General features: G+C 44.7%; 1 long non-coding RNA gene across 1 annotated transcript; it reads left to right on the top strand.

The window, feature by feature from the left end:
* The first annotated feature begins 7,946 nt into the window (after positions 1-7,946).
* LOC131275701 (uncharacterized) lies at positions 7,947-8,627 on the top strand. The gene is made up of 2 exons (XR_009183147.2): positions 7,947-8,110; positions 8,302-8,627. It is a non-coding gene; the product is annotated as an uncharacterized lncRNA (long non-coding RNA).
* The last annotated feature ends 1,415 nt before the right edge of the window (positions 8,628-10,042 follow it).

The following is a 10,042-nucleotide window of genomic DNA, read 5'->3' as shown; positions in this document are numbered from 1 at the left end:
CTAAGAAGAAAGAGAAATTAATTTTTTCTGTCCGATGAACTTGGAGTAATAATCAGCTAAATCCCCACAATACATCAGTTGCAAAACTCAGACTTCTAAAGTTTTCACTTACAAAATTAAAATTTGGTCTAAAATTTGAAAAGAGAATGGATAAGGCATCCAAAAGATACAGCATGAGGAGTATGGGGAGGGGGCAAAGACATAGAGGAAGGAATGAACAAGCCTGTTGGGAGGCTGAGGCAGGCTTTCCAATGAGGAGCTGAAAAGGTAAATTGGGGTGAAATCTTGAAGGGCTGTGAATGTCAGGATGCTTCTCTAGGCAATAGGGAACCACAGAATGGTTCTGAGTAAAAACAATGAAGGAAGATTTGAAGACGATTTCCCCCCAAATGAAGTCTTGATGAACACCACTCTTATAATATTCACTCTGAAAGGTGGGTTATCTTTCCAAACGTGTTTGGGAGACACTGTATACCCTATCTCCATCTTGGAAGGCCCTAAAATAAGGTAAACAAGCAAGGACACTGATAAGTCCTGCAGACAAAAAGCCACTTGATTTTTGTTTAACCCAGAATTTCCCAAACTCATTTGAACACAGACTATATATAGTTTTGAGATAACATTTTCTACATTTGCAGGCATTCCAGCAGGGAAACTAGCTAGAAAATTACTGTTTTAGGAGATTAATGGACTACAGAGATTTTGAGAACTTGATGTTTTCCTCCAGAGCTTTGATTTGTCAAAGTCTTCAGTTCTTTGAAAGAAGTGTGCTGACACACAGACCCGAAGAGAGGGAGCAGGGATCAGAAGACTGTGGAGCTGCCCTTCCCACTCCTGGGATGGCTCTCACAGCCTTGCCCACCTCTCCCATCCCAACCACATTGGACACTGGTAAAATAAACACACTGTGACTCCAGTGTTTTTGTGTCTTGGTGACATTAGAAATTATTCAAGGCATAGAAATTAAGCCCTTTTATGGATCACAGAAAAAAACACAATGGAATAAAAGTACCTGTTGATAACTCCATAAAAGAAAGTTATCCAATTTGTGTACTTTTTCCTCCACTTTTGCATAATGTCTTGAGAAATACTGTGACTAGCAAAGAGCCAAGTATCAAGTGGCTCTAATCAGAGTGAAAATGAATACCCCACATTTGTCAGCACATTTAACTTTCAGAGCACTTTCTCTTTTCATAGCCTCAAAGGCCACCTGTAAGATAAGGCAGGGAAGATGTTTTAGTCCCTTGTGGAATCTGAGGCCCAACGATGCTTTGATATTGACATAAATGCAGTCACTGAGGATTGGAGACTGGAAATCAGTACCCTTGATTACCCGCAAAGTGCTCTAAGGAAATGAGAATCAGGGAAGTGGATGTGGCTCACCCAATTGGGCTCCTGTCTACCATATAGGAGGTCCAGGGTTTGATGTCCAGGGCCTCCTGCTGAGGGCAAGCTGACCTGTGTGGACAGCTGACCCACACGGAGTGCTGGCCCACCGGAGTGCTGCCTCATGCAGGAGTGCTGCCAAGTGCAGGAGAGTGGACCCACGTGGAGAGCAGGAGCGTGGACCCACGTGGAGAGCAGGAGCAGCAAGATGACACAACAAAAAGAGACACAGGTGAGAGACAATAAGAGTCATAGCAGACCAGGGCGCTGAGGTGGCACAAGAGAATGATTGCCTCTCTCCTGCCATGGAAGGATCAGTTTCCGGAATCTCCTAATGAGAATGCAGGCAGACACAGAAGAACACAGAGTGAATGGACACAGAGAGCAGACATTAGAGGGAGGAGAGGAAAGAAATAAATCTGAAAACCAAAGAAATGAAGATCAGAGACAGAGGCTGTTTGGGATCAAGTCCTTAAGATATTTGACTTATATCCATACTCTGTGTTTCATATATTATAAAAATGGTCTCTAATCCCCACACTCTAATGTTGGTCTCCTTATACCAGTTTTATGAACGAAGATGCAGAGGCTTAGAGAGGTTTTGTTCTTACCGAAAGTCGCACAGTTTCGAAATGCCAGAGGTGGGACTCCAGCCCAGGCCTGTCTGACTCTATGTGTCATTGTTTAAGGAATCCTATTAGTCCACTAATATCAACTTTTCAACTAATAATAATCTGCATCATTTATTTAGCTAACTAACTACCATACTATCACACTGTCACTTTCCAAACAACCTCAGAAGAAAGTGATGAGGAATCCAGGGTCAGCTTCTAACCACATTCTACAGAGTGGAAAGCAGGTTTGATAAGGGAAGCACCTTGTCCAGGCAAGGAAGGGGCAGGGCCAGGATTCGAACCCAGGAAGGACACCCAGGAAGCGGCCCTCATTGCCCGTCTCCTCCACTGCTCTGTGTGTCATTGACTCAAGCAGGCCCCCTCTCTGCCCCCCTCTTCTTTCCTGCCTGCCAGGATGACGGTCTACAGCAGGTGGACCAACACCTCAGCTCTTCTCTACCCCTCCCTTCCCACCGAGAGTGTCCCCCCCAAGGGCTTGCTGAGCAACAGCAACGCCATCCGCATCGCGTTCATGTCAGAACCGACCCTGGCGGCCTCCACCTTCAACATTGGAGTCAAGGATGAGGGGCCCTGGGAAATTCCCCTCTCTCCTGGGGTGGTCGTTGGGGATCAGCGGAAGCATGGAGGGGCTGGGGTTGGAATGATGGGGGGCGGGGACCTGGTGGCCAAAGTAATCCTTCGTCTACCTATAGCAGATGTGGCTTTATTAACACCAGTGCCTTTTGTTGATTGAGCATCTACTATGTGCCAAGTGCCCTGCTGCCTTGTCCTGCCTGCAAGGCAAGAACTGTTATTTTCCCCCTTTTTAACGAAGATGCTCAGGCTTAGAGGAATTGGATGATTTGTTCAAGGCCCCCAGCTCGTAAGAACGGACTAAGATTCCAGCCCCAGTGTTCCTGCCTCTGAGCTCCTCTCTGTTCCACCCAGTGAGGCCTCTTAGAGTCCAGCCACCACTTTTTCCCAAGGGCCTCTACTGCTCAGCCCCTTGACTCTCCTACAGGGGTGCCCCTGGGTATCTCATGTCCCTCTAGAGAACTTTCCATTCTGGCTTCCCCACAAAATGTTGGCCTTTCTCCTAGACAGACTGACAGTATCAGGAAAGCAGGGGTCCAGAAATCGGGCTCTGGCACATGGGAAGGAGGCGTTTTCATACAGAGAGGAATTGAAGCAGTACAGCTCTGCAGGGTTGAGCGGGCAGAGGTTCTTGTTTCCATTGTAGAGATGAGAAAAATGAGGCCCCAAAAAGCCCCATGAATGGCCCGAGGGGCCTGGGCATGTTGCTGGCCCTGGCGAGCCTGGTCTGGGCCTCTGTTCCTCAGAGCTAACTTTGGCTTCCACGCCCTGCTGGGAGGGATGTCCCCTGACTCATTTGAGGGGCTGCCTCTCTTTTGGATCACCCCCGCCCTGTTCAGCCTTTGAGAAGGGTCACTGCTATGAGCCCTCCATCCAGAATGGGAACTTCACCGTTTCCGTGGCGACCTACACCATCGGGAACCCCGGAAGCCTCAACATGCACAACCTAGGCAGCCACCTTGCTCCAACACATGGAAACAGACTTTGGTGAGGGAAGTAACTTAGCTTTGTGGTCTGGTATCTGTATGCTTTTACCCCATATAATCCCCTTTATAAAATCCAACCGGTTTCTGGTATTTTGCATCAGCACCCCTTTGACTAACATATACAGAAATTCTAAATTTAGTTTCCTGAGGAACTGCGAAACTATTTTCCGCAGTGGATGAAAAACTTTACCTTCCCAGCAGCAGTGAAGGAGTGTTCCTAGTTCTTCAAATCCTCTTCAATACTTGTAATTCTCTATGTTTTAATAGTAGCCATTCTCGTATGTGTGAAATGATGTCTCATTATGGTTTTGATTTGCGTTTCCATAAAAGGTAGTGATGTTGAGGAACTTTTCATGTGCTTTTTAGCCACTTGAATTTCCTCTTTGGAGAAATGTCTATTTGAAACTTTTGTCTGTTTTTAATTGGGTTATCTTTTTATTTTTGAATTGTAGGGTTTCTTTATGTATTCTGGATATTAAAACATTAACGGATATATGCTTTTCAACTACTTTCTCCTAGTGAGTATGTCGTCTTTTCATTTTCATGACAAAGTCAAAATTTTTAATTTTTAGGAGGTCCCATTTATCTCTTTGCTCTTCTGATGCTTGTGCTTTGGCTGCAAAGTCTAAAAAACCATTTCCTAAGACAAGATCCTGAAGATGCTTCTCTTCATTTTCTTCTAGTATTTTATACTACTGGCTTTTATACTTAGGTTTTTCCTACAGTTTGATTTAATATTGTACATGGTGTGAGATAAGGTTTCAATTGTTTTTCTTTTTTTTTTTTTTGAATATGCATATTCATTCTTCCCAGTAGCTTTTGTCGAAGAGTGTATTCTTTCTCAATCAAGTGGTTTTGGCAGCCTTGTCAAAAATAAATCGGTCAGGGTACAAGATGGTGGCAGAGTAAGCAGCTCCAAGAATCAGCTCATGCTACGGGACAGTCAGTAATCTAAACAGAGCTATCTAAAGCACCTGTTTGGGGAGTCCAGGAGACCAGAAGAGCATCCTGCAACAACCTTGAAAGAATGAAGGGAAGAGACTGCCCATCTGCAGTGAAAATTCGTGAGTAGAGCACTCCACGCCATAGAGGCCAGTGCACATCCTCCAGTGGTGGCACAAGCCTGCTTGGGAGCTGTTCTGTGGCTGGAGTTGGAAGCTCCATTTCCAAAATCAGGGGAGGAGGAGACTGCCAGCCACAGACTTCAGCTACTGTGTGGTCACTTAGCTGGTTAAGGTATACTCCTAAGAACAGCTGAAGTTTGAACTTTCCAAGTCAGAAAGAGGCTGGTAGTGTCCACCTTTACTCCACCCCGGCACAAGGGGAAACAGGCCTGATTGAAAATCACAGTGAAGGTAGGGATTGGCTTCTATCCTCCCAGATTGAATTGCAGTTCTAGCTTAAGCTCCCACCCCAACTCTGGTAGGGAGGGAGCTGGGGGGATCTGCACCAGCCTCTATGGGGAACTGCAGGTGCTCTCAGCCCACACAGGTGGGATACTCAGAGACCTGTAGTTCCATCCCTGGCCACGAATAAGATAGGAGGGGAGAAGTGGTCCTTCAACCTGTAAGCTTCTATCCCAAATAAATACCCTTTAGGAAGTCAGCAGATTTCTGGTATTTTGCATCAGCACCCTTTTGCCTAACTAATACAAGTGTGAATGGGCATACTATAAAAACCGTTAAAGGCCAACACTGTCCAAGAGAAACTGGAGTATGTGGCCTCCTTAACAAAAGTATACATATTTTCTTATCAAGAGAAATTTTCAGGGTTGCTTTGAAATTCTCATCTTTATTTTTTCTTTTTTTTGTCTTTACTTTTTTAATATTACATTAAAAAAAATATAAGGTCCCCATATACCCCTCACCCCCCTCACCCCATGCCTCTCCCCATAGCAACAATCTCCTCCATCATCATGAGACATTCATTGCATTTGGTGAATACATCTCTGAGCACCGCTGCACCTCATGGTCAGTGGTCCACATCATAGCCCTCACTCTCCCATGTTCCATCCAGTGGGCCATGGGAGGACATACAATGTCTGGTAACTGTCCCTGCAGGACCCAGGAAAATTCCAAGTCTCAAAAATGCCTCCACATCTCATTTCTTCCTCATGTTCTTTCATGCTTCAGCAGTTGCAAGAGAAATGGGTTCAGGAGTCTTGGCAGTGCTGGGAAAAAAAAAGTCCTCAAGGGATTCGGGATAAGGATTAAAGAAGGATATGAATAATTAACATAATTCCTGTTCAATAAATGTTACTTTGTATCTATTATTTGTGTCTATGTGTGCCCGAGTAATCAGCAGGGGTAGAGGAGAAGTAAGAAACCCCACATCATTCAGCAGATAAATAGTGCAACTAGAACTGCATTCCTGTAGACCATGTCTCAGACTTGATGAAGTTTGCAGACTTTCTGCAGAATTGGTCTATTGATGGACCAAAGTAATTCTAAACAAACTTAAATAATATTGAAGGGACTATAATTTGAGAATTTCTGATCTCATGAATGCAGATGAAACCAAAGGCAATATAAGAACCTTGGTTATAATGGTTATGAAATTTTTAAATGGTGGATCATCCATCTCGCACGTGCATAACACTGCTCTATTAAAGTTCTGTAACAAAGTGTCTGACTCTATATTTGATGTTGGATTTCTGACAGCTTTTAAGGCTCACCCTTCCCTCTTCCCCTTATGTCAATATCTGGGCAAGCAGAGAAGAAAGCCCAGATGCTCCCTGCTTTAGGGCCGGCAGGAAGTTCAAACCGAACAATCCCTAGCTCACACGCAAGAGCACTTACCCCAGCCTGACACAGGCATCGCCATAAAAGCCAAGCCAGTCTTGTTTCCCTGCTCTCAAGACATCACATTCTTGTACCTGATGGCAAAACTGCTGTTCCAAGGAAGCCTCTTGTGAGTAGTCATTTATTTCATACTCTCTTGTTACATGATGCATAAGGCATCATCCGTCTTGATATCCAAAACAGATTCTGCATGGGATCCCATCCTCCCTCTGTGGGTTGTCCATTACGATTGGGGCTATGGGAGGATATCTAAGCACTGTCCACCATCACTGGGAGTCTTTGTCTTGATCACCAGCTCTTTTGCTGAAGAGCATTCACTATGAGGTAGTACCTGCTGGCTAGCTTGTGCTTTGAACTGTGAGATTTTGTGCTACATTTGCTGAGTTCTAACTAACCTCTCTCATAGACCTAACCAACTGAAGCTGGAAATATGGTGTTTAGGGACAGCATTATGGAATTGGAAGTATCCTTAAAGTAGCCCGGTAGCATGTTCTCAAGTCCTGACCAATCTACAAATGACAGATTGAATCGTGTGTCTCAATTCCAGGATAAACTTTCCCTGACACTATGCTAAAGATAACAACTTTTACCTTGTAACCTCTGGTGGTGTGAGTCAACCAGGTCTTCACCCCAATCTATAGAGGGCTCAAGGGAAAGACCAATATCCTATGCAAAGCATGGGTCCATTAGGTCTTCCTCACTCATGTGGAGGAAGAGCAGTTGCAACGTGGCACTCAGAGGTCACAATCCTAGGACTTTGGAAAGTGTTTGTACTGCTGCTACCTATACCTCTGTCTCCAAAAGAGATCCTGATCCTCACAGTCATAGGGACAACACCTCTCAGAGCCCTGAGGCACAGCGCAGGTGTTAATTCAGCCATGGGCAAGGGGGGAGGCCCATAACTTTACCAATACTGATCTGAAGCTCTCTGGAAGAAGAAACCTATCAATATGATCAGGATGGAAGTCCCTCCTCCCAAAATTTACCCAGTAACCACACACACACAGAGACAAGTAAACACACACACACACACACACACACACACACACACACAGGAAAAGTTGCCTGATGGCAAACCAAGTAGTGAATGGTCTTCAAGACCATTGTTGGAGGGAAGTGGGAAGATTCACATCATTGCTGAGACCTGAATATAACCACATTAGGTCAAAGAGTTTTTATGTGAAACTACCAAATTTGTAGGTAATGGTGAAGAATGGAAGAGAATAGAAGAACCACTGAATGGGGGTGGCCAATGGAAAAGGCTTGGAGGGAAACACCCTCTCTCTGCCATGCAAACTACCCACATTTGAGCCACTGGGGATAAGGAGAGGTGACAGGTCGCTTTGGAAGACTTTTAAGGAAGTACCGGTGAAATTCCCCCTTACTCTAACCAAAGCACATTGACATTTCCCACATCCCCTCCCCCTCCACTAAGCAATGCTGCTTTATGATGTCTCGGCCATCCTGGACTACCATTGGCTGGGGACAAGGCCTTGCTGACACGCAAAGCTGAAGGTGTGGTTTTTACTGTCATGGATACTTATATATAGGAAGTTCAGGAGCCGTGGGGGAGGCCACTGTTGTGTACACCATGGGACAAGTAACCAGTAAAAAAGATGAGCCTAAAACAGATACAGAAAACCCCATCATGAGCACAGAAGAATCAACCACATGCACTGGAGGGACCGAGAAGACTGACTATTTAATGAAGACCAGAGATACTAACATGGTCAGATAACCCTACTCATCCTCCTCCTTTTCTTCCCCACTGACTCCCCACCCCAGCATTCCCACTGTCCTTGCCTGGTGTAAACCCCCTCCTCAGCATACACCCCTGATACAAGCCCCCTTACCATCCCTGTCCCCCCATCCACTCCCTCCCAAACTAATCTCCTCCTGGGCTCACTCTTTCTCTACCAGGAGAAGAAGATAATCAAGATGGCAAACCTCACCTTTCAACAGATTTCAGAAAAGCATAGGACAAAAAAAACTCTCGAAATATTGGTCATCTATCACAGGGTGAAAAAAAGAAAGAATCAGATTAGAACAAACCAGAAAGAAGAAACCCCGGAGAACTCTCCCAGTCCAAGTAATTCCCTGTGCCTCGTAGAGCCCAGAGGCCTCGAATTACCCAGTGTGTCTAGAGTAGAGACCTCAGAGGAAATGACATGTGAATAGAGAATGAGTCATCCACAGTAGGGTACACTTATAGTGATAAAGTTAAAATAAACAAATTGTGAAAAATTTCTCCTTGCAGGAGCTGTAAGTGTCTCACTGTGGGATCTCTGATGGTGGGAAAAGAGGAAGGAAGAGAAGTGTCAGGTGTGTGAGGAGGGAGGGAGGTGGGCTCCTGTAGGGTTAAGGGCAGACAATCCAGACATTGTGGATCAGTACTGAGTCAGGACTGAGTATTGAAGAAAAATTCCTCCTTCAAACTTGAGTCCCTGAACAAGCAGGAAAAGACTTGGTGTTTGTATATTTTGGAGAAAAGAGAAAGAGAAAGGTGACATAAAGGGTTAGATTGCCAGAACCCATGGGGAGGGGCGATGTTTCATTAGATGCGTGTGGATTAGCAGTATGTAACAGAATCCGACTCCGTTTGTGATGGTTGACTTCTGACAGAGTTTAAACCTCACCCTTCCCTATCTCCTCTGCCCTACATCTGCACAAACTGAGAAGAAATCTTTGTGTTCCCCCTCACACCCATGACTTTGACAGGGGATTCAAATTATGTGAGCCCCTTCACACAGGAATGCTTACCCCAGCCCCATCCTCAAACCACAATAAAAGCCCAGGCTGGTCTCCTTTCCTTGCTCTCTCAAGCCATTTCATGCCTGCTTGAGCCTCCTGCCCTGCTCACCTTAGACACCTCCATTACCTCAGCAATCAACTTTGTCATGCCCTCTTGGTGTACGTGGGGTCCATCAGTCTCGACTTCTGAACAAAATTTGGGGTGGTGGTCCACCTGCCTCTGTGGATGACCTGAACAATTGACACTAAGGGAAACAGTCCTAGACAGTGGCCACTGCCACTGGAATCTTTCTTCTCTTGCTTTGACCTCTTAACAGGCACCACTGCCTGCTGGCTAGCTTGTGCTTGTAGCTGTGCTATGCTGAGTCCAAAGGAGCTTCTGTTACCGATTCTGTTGACTTAAGTTGTCAGTTTTACAAATTCGTTAGTGATAAGGGATAGGAAATTGTGTGATCTATGAGACAATACGTACTCAATTCTATACAAATATGTTTAGGAAAACAGAGAAATATTTACTTTTTAAGGAAAATATAAATGATCTAACCCCAGTAAAAAGAAACTCTTTTTGGGTATTGTTCAAAAGCAACCCCTATAACAAGCACTAGGTTCACCAAATTCAGAGGGAAATTCAACAAAATCCTCTAAGACACAGGTAACTCCAATGTTATTTAACCTATTTGACCATGGGACTTATTTGAGGAATGCAAGGATGGTTAAATATTAGAAAAGCTATGAATATAATTCATCATTTTCGTAGACAAAGGTGAAAAATCATGTGATCATCTGCACAGATGCTGAAGAGAACACTAACAAAATTCTGTACCCATGCTGGCTTCACAAAAGTAAACTCTCAATAAAATCAGATTGGGGTAAACTTCCTTAATATGATACCTCTATATCAACCCAAATT

Source organism: Dasypus novemcinctus, chromosome 23, assembly GCF_030445035.2.
Source record: "Dasypus novemcinctus isolate mDasNov1 chromosome 23, mDasNov1.1.hap2, whole genome shotgun sequence".
In the NCBI taxonomy this organism is placed as follows: domain Eukaryota; kingdom Metazoa; phylum Chordata; class Mammalia; order Cingulata; family Dasypodidae; genus Dasypus; species Dasypus novemcinctus.
The sequence above is the reverse complement of the archived record's forward strand: the minus strand, read 5'-3'. Positions and strand labels throughout refer to the sequence as shown.